We start from the raw sequence: 12,453 nt of genomic DNA on the forward strand, positions 1-12,453 counted from the left end.
GGAATAAAAGTAAATAGAATTTATTCACAGGAGAAATATAATAGCAACGTCGCACATAAAGTCTCAACAACAGTGAGGTTCACATAAGCAATAATGAGTTTAGGAGAAAACCCTCCATATAGTCTTTGACACAGAAACATTAATATGGTAGGGAACCCCGAGTCCAGTATGAGGCTAACACCTCAGGATGGTATAGAGGAGCTTCACCTAGGTGGAACCCTCTAATGATTGAGATCCAGAGCAGAGTGAGCCCTGTGATGCTGTGAAAGACGGAGCAGGGTTGAGCCCTGTGATGCAGTGAAAGACGGATCAGGTTTGAGCCCTGTGATGCGGTGAAAGATGGAGCAGGGTTGAGCCCTGTGATGCTGTGAGGTTGAAACAGGGTTGAGCCCTGTGATGCGATGAGGTCGGAGGAGGGTTGAGCCCTGTGATGCGATGAGGGCGGAGCAGGGTTGAGCCCTGTGATGCGGAGGTTGAAGCAGGGTTGAGCCCTGTGAAGCGGTGTGGTTCCGGAACAAGGTTGAGTCCTGTGGTGTAACTAAGATCCGGAGCGGGGTTGAGCCCCGTGATGCAATGAGGGTTGAAGCAGGGTTGAGCCCTGTGAAGCGGTGTGGTTCCGGAACAGGGTTGAGCCCTGCAGTGTGACTAGAATCCAGAATGGGGTTGAGCCCCGTGATACGGTGATGATAACTGTAACGGTGCAGTTGACAACTGTAATGAAGATGTGTTTGATGTCCACAGGAGTGAGAGGCTACAGGCAAAGTAAATAGTGCAGCAAAAGGTGAAACCACAGCAATGGAGCAAAAGCAATACTTAGGCAATGGCTATGCTGAGCTCTGTAGTGTGGCTGGTAACTGCCACCAGAAGTTTAGCTGGAATATGAGCGGAGATATAGCAAAGTCCACAGCAACCCACAGGCACAGCAGTGATCTGGCAGGAGTCCAAGAAAGACATGAAAGTAACGTTGCACAGACACTGAGACACAGTTAGTAACAGGCTCTATACTAGAGGTCTGTGATCCATAGGAAGTTCAGAACATGTGACCCAAATGGAATCAGGTTTGAAATAATGAGCAATCTAGGAATCCCACAACCTGACAACACCTTGGAAACAGATGATCACTTTAACTCTCTATTCCCTGTATGTGAAGAACACCAGCAAGCAAGATAGCTCCTCCAATGGCCACAAAGGAACTTTGGAAAATGTAATCTATCTTTATGTACTGAAATAGTCGCAGTCCTGACAGGAGGCTATGTTAGTGCTGGGAATTTCACCACCAACTCTTTTTGCTGACCCTATATCTTTGTTCGCCAAAAGAATATCTCCATTGTCTCATAGTCTTCCTACCAAAGAAGTTGGTTTCTAGAAATGTGAAAAGGACCCCTGTTCATTCTGCAACCTGAAAAAGGTGCAAACTTAGGGCCTGATTCAGACTTGCTCACAAGCGCACAGCGCTCGTAAGTGGGTCGATGTTTGCCCCCTGCGCAATCGCTGCCTCCGGTGTGCGCATGCGTGAGCCTGTGATGTCAGTAGTGGACTTCCTGTTCTATTAGAGCAGGAAGTCCACTCGGGCCTGCGGGAGCCGAGACCCACAGGGTATCGTCGCAAGCCTGATGGTCGCGATAATTGTGACCATCTCCAGGCCGCTCGCACAAGCTGTGGGTGGTCACCCACAGCTTTGCGAGTGGGCTGGAAGAAGAAAAGAAAAAAAAAAACACGCCCATCAGACCTGCGAGCTGCCTCCGGCAGCGAGAGGGTCTGAATCAGGCCCTTAGTCCCTACCCATTTGAAAGAGACCTGCTATTTTCCTTGAATGACTTGAGACTCACTAGTTAATGTACAATTAAATATGTTGCATTATTGTGGATTATCTTTTTTCTCTTTTTAGTTCAGCTAGTGTATTGCCAACTAGGCAAAGGAACAAATTGAGCATTTGCATTGACATTTTCCCATGTGCATCTATTGACCTTCATCTGATTAAAGGTGCCCACACACTAGGGAGATCTGGTGGTGATCCGATATCGTGTCCGATTTCCCTTGAACCCTCCCCGGCAGTCGTGGACCCGATTTTGTTCAAAAACTCTCCAAATTGTCACACGATCTCACGATCTATCATGCATTGTGTCCGATTACGAAATCGTGAGATCGTACACGATCAATCGTGTGCACACCATGATGAATGGTCAGATTGCTCAAAAATTTAAATAGTGGACGTGCTTAAGTATAATGCAGGCACCATTTTAGGTCAGCATTTCTGCTCTGTGACTAGGCTTGGTGTATACCGGCTACTGTACAGTGCTATTGTGCTATACTTTGTTTTGCTTTGCTCTACAAAGTGTTTTCTTTGCTGCATTCTATCTATTCTATCCTGTATTCTGTGCTGATGGATCCCTATCGGTATAGAGTGATGGTTGCTTATGCTGGGTTGAAGGCGATGAAGGAGAGGGCCCAGCATAGGAGGAGAGCATCCTGGACCAAGGAGTGGCTGCTGCAGAGGGAGAGTCACTCTCACATGTCCCGGCTTATGGAGATTCGGGAGAACAATACGGATGACTATCGCAACTACCTGCGCATGGATGACGCCACATTCCAGGAGTTGTTGTGTCTGGTGACCCCGTTTATCCAGAAGCAGGACACAAGGCTGCGGAGGGCTATCCCTGCTGAGGAGAGGCTGGTGGCTACCCTGAGGTACCTGGCTACAGGACTGTCACTGGAAGATCTGAAGTTTGGGACCCTCATATCCCCTCAGGCTTTGGGCGTCATCATTCCGGAGACCTGCAAGGCTATAGTGAAAGTGCTGCAGTACCAGTTTTGCAAGGTAAGGAAAAATAACACTACACATTTGTTTTTTTGTGAAAGAAAAAATAAACTTTATTTATTTATTTAACTTTATAATCAGTGTAAAACTGGGTCAAAATTTCAGCAATTATGGCTGCAAGCACCTGTCTTAATGACAGCAGTATAAACCTTGCCATTCCAAACATGGAATACATAACATCGCAATTGTGGTTTTGAAGCAAGTCGCTATATGAATTTAAAATGTAATAGCATTTATAATGTCAAAACTGCATTATCCCCAATTTTTAACAGTCCCAATACCTAGCCTGTTCTATCATATACGGTGGCTCAGATGCCGGATTGAATAGTCCAATACCCACATGGCGCAAGGACAGATTGTGGCCCCGGCTCCCAACAGTCTGTCCTTGCACCATGTGGGTATTGACCGTGTCCAATCTGTATAATCCCCACCGTATACCATAGGGCAGGTATTGGGAGTGTTAAAATTTGGGGAGAATGCAGGCAACACCAACAACAAAAATCAAAGATTACATTTGGTAAAACCCTGTATTGTCATCATCCACCTCTAAAAGGGCACTATATATAGCCTGTCTTGTGTTGGGAGGGTTAGCGGACGGTAGAGTAGGCTGCGCCTGGGATGGAGGCATCTCAGAGGCAGCTGGGGTAGGTGGGTAGGGTACAGAGTCGTCAATATAGGTCGTTGTTACTAGGGGTGTGCACCGGCCACTTTTCGTGTTTTGTGTTTTGGTTTTGGATCTGGATCTTTCTTCGTGTTTTGGATCTGGATTGGTTTGCCAAAACCACCCTTCGGTGTTTTGGGTTCTGGGTTTTGTGTTTTGGATCTGTATTTTTTTTTAAAAAAGCTAAACAGCTAAAATCACAGAATGTGTTGATTTTTCTGCTCCTATGCTATTATTAACCTCAAAAACCTTAATTTCCACTCATTTCCAGTCTATTCTGAACACCTCACACCTCACAATAGTATTTTTATGTCCAAAAGGTTGCACCGAGGTAGCTGGATGACTATGCTAAGCGACACGAGTGGGCGGCACAAACACGTGACCCATCTAGGAGTGACACTGCAGTGGCAGACAGGATGGCAGTTAGAAAAACTAGGCCCCAAACTGTACATAATGCAAAGAAAAAAAAGAAGTGCAAGATGGAATTGTCCTTGGGCCCTCCCACCCACCCTTATGTTGTATAAACAGGACATGCACACTTTAACAAACCAATCATTTCAGCGCCAGGGTCTGCCACACGACTGTGGCTGAAATGATTGGTTCGTTTGGGCCCCCACAAAACAAGCTGGCAATTAATCTGTCCCTGCACAAACTGGCTCTACGGAGGCAAGATGTCGTCCTCATCCTCCTCATTCACCGATTCCTCACCCTCTTCAGTGTTGTGTACATCCTCATCCTCACAGAGTATTAATTTGTCCCCACTGGAATCCACCACCACAGGTCCCTCTGTACGTTCTGGAGGCTGGTCTCCCTGGAAGAGTTGATAATTCATTTTTATGAACATCATCTTCTCCACATTTTGTGGAAGCAACCTCCTACGCCTTTTGCCGACAAGGTTCCCGGCTGTACTAAACACTCTTTCGGAGTGCACACTGGAGGGGGGGCAACTCAGGTAAAATAGAGCCAGTTTGTACAGGGGCCTCCAAATTGCCTCTTTTTCCTGCCAGTACATGTACGGACTGTCTGACATGCCTACTTGGTTGCTGTTACCGATGTAATCCTTTAACAGACAGACACACGCTTGTCGCTGCTGCTTTAAGGATGCAGGTGCGGCTACAGCCCACACATTTCACAAAGACAGAAAAAAAAGAAGAATTTTTTTATTGTTTGTGGAGCGCACTTTGAGGGTTACACCACCCTTTAACAGACAGACGCAGGCTTGTCGCTGCTGCTTTAAGGATGCAGGTGCGGCTACAGCCCACACATTTCACAAAGACAGAAAAAAAAAGAATTTTTTTATTGTTTGTGGAGCGCACTTTGAGGGTTACACCACCCTTTAACAGACAGACGCACGCTTGTCGCTGCTGCTTTAAGGATGCAGGTGCGGCTACAGCCCACACATTTCACAAAGACAGGAAAAAAAAGAATTTTTTTATTGTTTGTGGAGCGCACTTTGAGGGTTACACCACCCTTTAACAGACAGACGCAGGCTTGTCGCTGCTGCTTTAAGGATGCAGGTGCGGCTACAGCCCACACATTTCACAAAGACAGGAAAAAAAAGAATTTTTTTATTGTTCGTGGAGCGCACTTTGAGGGTTACACCACCCTTTAACAGACAGACGCACGCTTGTCGCTGCTGCTTTGAGGATGCAGGTGTGGCTACAGCCCACACAATTCACAAAGAGGAAAAAAAAGAATTTTTTATTTTTTGTGGAGCGCACTTTGAGGGTTACACCACCCTTTAACAGACAGACGCACACTTGTCGCTGCTGCTGTGAGGATGCAGGTGGAATCTAGACGGGGTTTGGAACCGGGGACACACTACCTCCATCAATTGTCTAAATCCCACTGCACTAATGGCAGATACCGGACGCACATCTAACACCAACATAGCAGTCAAGGCCTCAGTTATACGTTTTGCTTCAGGATGACTGCTGTCGTACTGCATCCTCCTCGCTAGGGACTGTTGGAGAGTCAATTGTTTAGTAAAAGTAGTGGTGTTCCTACTTCCTCTCTGGGATGATGAACAACTCCTAGCAGCAGCAACAGCACTAGGAGGAAGTGGTTCTTGATCTTTCCCTATTTTATTTTTATCGGAGAAAGTTTGGTCCTCCATTTATCTTATATTGATATATACGTGCGGCTAAGGCGCACACAAACACAGAAAATATTTTTTTATTTTTGCTGGAGAGTAGTGCACTTTGTGGGTTACACCACCCTTTAAGAAATGAGCCAGCCGGCTCTTTACTTATGGGACACAGGCGCACGCTTGGCGCTGCTCCTTTGTTGGTGCACGTGCAGCCACAGTGCACACAATTCACAAACACAGAAAATATTTTTTTATTTTGTTTGGAGTGTACTTTGGGGGTTACAGCACCCTTTAATGGAGAAGCAAGCCGGCCCTTTACTAATGGGACACAGGCGCACACTTGGCGCTGCTCCTTTGTTGATGCACATGCAGCCACAGTGCACACAATTCACAAACACAGAAAATATTTTTTTATTTTGTTTGGAGTGTACTTTGGGGGTTACAGCACCCTTTAATGGAAAAGCCAGCCGGCCCTTTACTAATGGGACACAGGCGCACGCTTGGCGCTGCTCCTTTGTTGATGCACGTGCAGCCACAGTGCACACAATTCACAAACACAGAAAATATTCTTTTATTTTGTTTGGAGTGCACTTTGGGGGTTACAGCACCCTTTAACGGTCAAGCCAGCCGGCCCTTTACTTATGACACAGGCGCACGCTTGGCGCTACATTGTTGATGCACATGCGGCTCCTGTGCACACAATTCACAAACACAGAAAAAATATATTATTTTTTTTGCACTTGGGAGGAGCACCCCTGATGGACAGAGCACCCCCTGGACAACACTACAGTACCCCATTAGGACTGGGACACTGCACAGGACTTTGGAGTGGACACAGCCCCTATGGACAACTGACTGCACAACACAGTCCAGCCAGCCCCTATGGACTTTGGAGGAGTGGACACAGCCCCTATGGACAACAGCAGCACAGCGCAGCACAGCACAGCACTACACTGCACTACACTACACTACACTACACAGCCCAGCCAGCCCTAACTCCCACCCTCCCTCTTCACTGTCCACAACCGAGTGAGAAAATGGCGCTGACGGGGGTACCTTATATAGTATCCAAAACCCGCGAGACCCGGAAGGCGGGATGATGGCGTTTTGCCTCGATTTCAGATCCGAGTCAGGCGGGAAAAGTCGAGCCTGACTCGGATCGGCCTCGGATCGGGGGGGCTCGGGGGGGGTTCGGATTTCAGAAATCCGAACCCGCTCACCCCTAGTTGTTACCCAAAGCCCTGATGAGCAACTCAAACATGAGCCGCTGGAATTGATTTTGCGTTTCATCACTCATATTCCGCATGGTGCTATTAATATGAGTGGTAAAATTGTCAAGATGGTCTGGGGGCCTTCTTAACAGCTCTTCTGCTTGTTGTAGAAATGTGTCCACATTATCTTTGTTTTGTGTCTTTTTCGCAGGATGTTTTCTTTTTTGCTGGGTAGGTGCTGGGGGTGTTGTGGTTGTTGGTGTGAATAGGGATAAACACACATCCCCCTCACTGTCCACAATGCAGCTTAAATCGGGCGTAGACCCCAAATGTAGATCTTGTGTTTAAGTCTGTATTGAAAGAAAAAAGAAAAAAAATTTAAATGTTTTAACATTTGTTTTTGTTGTCATTTTTCTCTAGTTTCCTAATACAATTGAGGAGTGGCAAACTAGAGCTGAAGACTGTTTGAATTTCCCTAACTGCGGGAGAGCAATTGATGGCAAACACATCCTCATTGCCCCTATAGTAGTGCCCACTGTAGTTTTGCCCCATTAGTAATGCGCCCTATAGTAGTTGCCCAGTAGTAATGCCCCCAGTAGTAATGCCCCCTATACTAGTGCCCACAGTAGTAATGCTCCAATTACTAGTGCCCCCATTACTAGTGCTCCCATTAGTAGTGCCCCCATTAGTAATGCCCCCATTAGTAGTACCCCCCCAGTAGTAATGCCCCATTAGTAATGCCCCCTGTTGTCATGCTTCCCAGTAGTAATGCCCCCTATAGTAATCCCCCCAGTAGTATTGCCCCTATAGTCGTGCCCCCAGTGCTGGTGCTTCTGAAAAAAAAAAAGAAACACAATACTTACCTTAAGCCTCGCTCCTGCTTCCGCTGCTGTCCGTTCCAACCGAGGCTTCTCGGGTCTATGGGAGAGGCGTCATGACATCCCTCCCATGGTGCTCTCTGCCTGAAGCCGGAGCTCAGGAGTGAGCTCCGGCTTTCGGCTGCCACTGCAGGGAGGAAGCTGGGTGCCCGCTGGCAACAAATCTCAGTAGGTGCCCGGCAAATGGAGCCTGCCTGCGGCGGCTAGCGGGGGGAGGTCCGGCGCAGGTTTTTTTTTTCAGGGTTTTTTTTTGTGGGGGGGGGACTCAGTGGCTCCGGGTGACGGCCCTGTTAGGCCGCCCCTAGAACCGTCACTGGATGCATTAAACATTGGTGGTCAGTGGGTCACATATATTCATTGTTGAACAGGGTCTGCATATACATTGATGCTCTGTACAAAAAATATACTCACCAAATCCCTGCTTCCACGATCAAGTCCGTCTACTTGAAGTCATGATGCCCCACAAATTGGAGATTGGGCGTGTACAGGGGAAGTCAGTCAAGTGACGCAATGGACGATAGATTGTGCGTTGGATCGTGAGTACAAACACATGTACGATCCACACCACATCGAGTCCGAGATCTGAAGATGCGGGATCTGAGGCAAGATCTGAAGATACGATGTAAGACCGGCGCGGACGTGCTTCGGTATCGTAATCGTGAGTGTACACTCACGATTAGAACATATTTTACACGATCTGTCGTCCCGATGCGTCGGAATCAGGCTGACCGTGTAAAAATATAACCTAGTGTGTGGGTACCTTAAGACTACTAAAGAAGAAAATCAAGCCCCTATTTTCTCTCCTCTCCCTCACATTTGTTTCTTTCTTTTGATCTTATTTTAATTATGACTGCTTGGATAGGTCTCTTCCCCTTGTTTTGTCTTCTATCCCATTCCCCCATTGGTATAGCTAGAAGATCAAACATTCCCCCATCAACTGTACTGTTGAAAGAGGAATGCATACTGCGCACACTCCATCTTCCTGTTGTTGAATGACAGGCAGTCTGGGCTGTCTATGTCTTCGAACCAGAACATGCTGGGCACTAGGACCCAGAGTCTGCAGGAAGGTACTAGGTGAGAGGGTGCAAGCTGCCATTGTCACTGCGTTAAAACGCAGCCAACAGCACCACATTTCACACCCTTTATGGCCCACCCCAGCCCACATGTGCCCATTTTTGAGTGAATTTAGGCTGCCATAAAGTGCGGCTGCTGCCACGCCGACTTATGTTACGACAGGATTTGCACCTACTTGGGTTGATCCCTAGTTTTGTATGTTCTGTGTAGAAAGACAAGGTATGAGCCAAGTCTCCTGCTTAGCTCCATGTGTATGCCAGCAAATATCTGTTCCAGCATCCTACACCACTATCTGCAAGCAGCATACACTTACTGGCTGGTGAGCTGTATAGGACCCCACTTGCTAAATCTCCACTTCATTACCAGTGTACATGTAACAGTGAGTACGGCCACTGGGTAAGTAACTGGGTTATTCACAGTTTGAGTCATCTGCTGGTGTGTGCCTATGTAACTCTCTAGTATCAAGGGTATGAATAAATTAGCTACTACATCCTTTCTCACAGCAGGAGAGTCCTCTGCATGTCTTCGGCACCTTAGGCTTACTCAGAAGGCTGGTGGCTGTTGGAACTGCGTTCAATATTTCTGTTATTTTCGTTTTTGTGCGTGAGTGGCAGATGTGAGATGCCTTCAGTGGTCATTGTAGATGGCGAGTGGGTCAATAGCATATTTTTGCAAATGCACTCCATGAGAGATCACAGCTGCAATGGCATTTGTGTGCGGATCTGAAATAGGCCCGATGCACAAAGGCTGCATAGGAACATAAGGAAATTTACTAAGCTCCGTGTCTGGTCGAGATTCTATGGTACTTTCCATAGCCAGGAATACATCTTGGGAATTTACCAAGAATCGTGATTATAACCACGAGTGTAATTTTAGCAAACTGGGCCCTAAATAGAAGTTTCAAATATACTACCTCCTGAGCTTCTAGGTTGTCAGAAAAATATACAGATCAGTGTGATCTGTGTACGTTTCTGCCTGTAATTAAAAAAAAATGGATTAAATAAAAAAAAAAGATGACGTGTGGTTCCCCCCCCCCCCCAAAAAAAAAAAAAATAAGCATAACCAGCCTGAGCCAGTTCTGGTTCTAAAAACACGGGGGCAAAACGTGTAGGGTTCCTCCGTATTTTATGAATCAGCACTGGGCTCTGTGAGCCAGTCCTGGTTTTAAAAATATGGCAAAAAAAATGTCGCAGGGTTCATAGTATTTTTAAAACCAGCACCGGACTCAAACTAGTCGGGGTGTAATGCCACACCCAAAGGACCCATTTACCGGGTCACCCCAGCCAAAGCATTAACAACCTAAGCTAGTCAGCTCAGGTCGGGGATCTTAGGTGAGGTGGTGGACCCCCCAATCAAGGGGTCCCCCTCTCCTAAGCACCCCAGGCCTAGGCTGAAGAATGCGGCTCTTCCCTGCAACCCTTGCAGGTAGGTGCAGGGGTAATAGTTTGAATAATAGATGTCTACTATTGTTTTTTACAGTGGGACTACAGGTGCCAGCGTGTCTTCCCTTTTGCACTAGTGGAACTACAAGTGCCAGCAGACGGCCAGCACCCGCACCCCCACTGTAAAAAATATATTAAAAAAATGACAGTACACACACCGTAGAAAGTATAATTTTATTATATATTAAACACGCACATACTTGCGTTCTCCCCTGCGATCGGTCCCCTTGTCCAGTAGAAATCTAGGGTTTTCCTAAAAAAAAAAAAAAATGAAATACTCCCCCTACCTCCTGGTGCATGTCGGTCCTCTTCTCCAGTAGAGTCCCGGCCATAGCAAAAAAAAAGTTACCCGAGCACGGACACTGTATTGATGTATGTGTTTCCACATACATCTCTACCCCGGTAAATGACGGAGCCCACATGGGTTACATCATTTGCCGGGCCACCAGCCTGTAAAGTGACAGTTAGGAGCTGATTGGTTGGTGCTTTATCTCTCACAATGTTATCTCTCTCCAAGCTTTATTAAATCTCCCTCTCAAACTGAAAAATGTTGTATGCATAGGTTTCAACCCTGCAGGCTAGTGCTACTTTTTGCTGCAGTAATAGCTTTAATTCTACTGGGGTAAATTTCTACCAGGTGTGCCCAATTTTTGTCAATTATTAATAGCGGGATGATGCTTATGGACTGCAATTTTCAAATAATGCCACAGATTCTCAACTGGATTGAGATCTGCACTTTAACTTGACAATTGTAGGACATTCACCTTTTTGTTGCTCAACCATGGCAGTGTTGTTTTGGCCCTGTGATTGGGATCACTGGGCCTGATTCAGACCCGTTCGCTAGATGCATTCGCACGCAGCTGTCAGCTGCCAAAGTTTGCAAATCCCGCGATCGCACAGCAAGGCATTAGCACGCCCACTATGTCTTGGCGTGCGATAGCGGTGTGTATTTAGACGCCCACCAGCCTGTCTTAAGATGCCAACTTTCCCTTAGTGATACACGTCATCTCCAGGAAGTGTATGCAACAATCGGTAAAATCGAATAACATCGGAACCATACGCAGCGCTTGTGGCTGACCATACCCTACCGCAAGCACTGCGGGTGCTTCAGTGTGGATTTCAGCTATGTGACGTGTATTACAATGCTGTAATTATGCACGCCTCTGAAACGGCGTTAAGACACTCAGACATGCCTGCGTTCGCACCACCACACACCCCGTTTCCATCGACCGTCCCCTGTCACCACCCACAAACGGCTCATCCTGTCACTCACTCTAGCGGGCGTCTATGTACAAGGGGCGATTGCTTCGCAATCACATGAACTGGTTCGCTCACTGCGTCTTATACGCATGTGTAGATTGCACACCTCGGCAGGCTACGTGCAAACGCAGCCTAGTGAACGGGTCTGAATCAGGCCCACTGTTCTGCTGAAAGGGAAACTTCCTTCCAAGCTTCAGTTTTCTAGCAGACTGAAGCAGGTTGTATTCCAATATCTCCTTATATTTTGCATCATACATCAGTCTTTCAATTTAAATAAGATGTTCAGGGCCTGATTCAGAGCCGGACACTCTGACCAGAGCGCTCGATCTGAATCAGTGCCCTCCTACATGAAAATGGAGCGGCCTCCTGGCCGCTCGCATAGCTGTGGGTGACCATCGGGCTTGCGACGAGACCCTGCGGTAGAGTCTCGGTGACCACAAGCCCTGGAGTGATTTTGGCTCTATCAGAGCCAAAATCACTCCCACTGACATCACTAGTGATGTCAGTGGGGCCGGACCCAGACGGTAGGCGTTCCCATGGGAACGCCTCCGTCTGGCAGCCACGCCCCCGGCACGCCCACCAAAGGGGGCGTGCTGTCAGTCACCATCGACAGCACGCCCTCTTTGGTGCGAGACCCAGAGCGCATGCGCATTGGGGTAACATCGACCCGCTTGCGAGCGTCCTTCGCTCGCGAGAGGGTCTGAATGACCCCCTCAGTCCCTGCTGAGGAAAAGCATCCCAACATGATACTGCCAACTCAATACTTCACTGATGAATGGGGATTGCAACTTTTCACTACACATAGCATTTGAACTGCGGCCAAAAAGCTCAATATTTGTCTCATCTGACCACTAAACCTTATCCCACATTTTAGGTGGGTTAGTCTGATGGGTTTTTTTTTTTTTTTACAAACTCCAAACATGCTTTTATGTGTTTTTTCTTCAGTAATGCTTCTTTCTAGCCATTCTCCCATGTAGGTCAATTGTACACAGAGGGCCTGATTCAGAGCCGCTCGTAAGC

The sequence above is a fragment of the Taudactylus pleione genome, unplaced genomic scaffold (assembly GCF_031769625.1).
Source record: "Taudactylus pleione unplaced genomic scaffold, aTauple2 ptg000183l, whole genome shotgun sequence".
Classification (NCBI taxonomy): domain Eukaryota; kingdom Metazoa; phylum Chordata; class Amphibia; order Anura; family Myobatrachidae; genus Taudactylus; species Taudactylus pleione.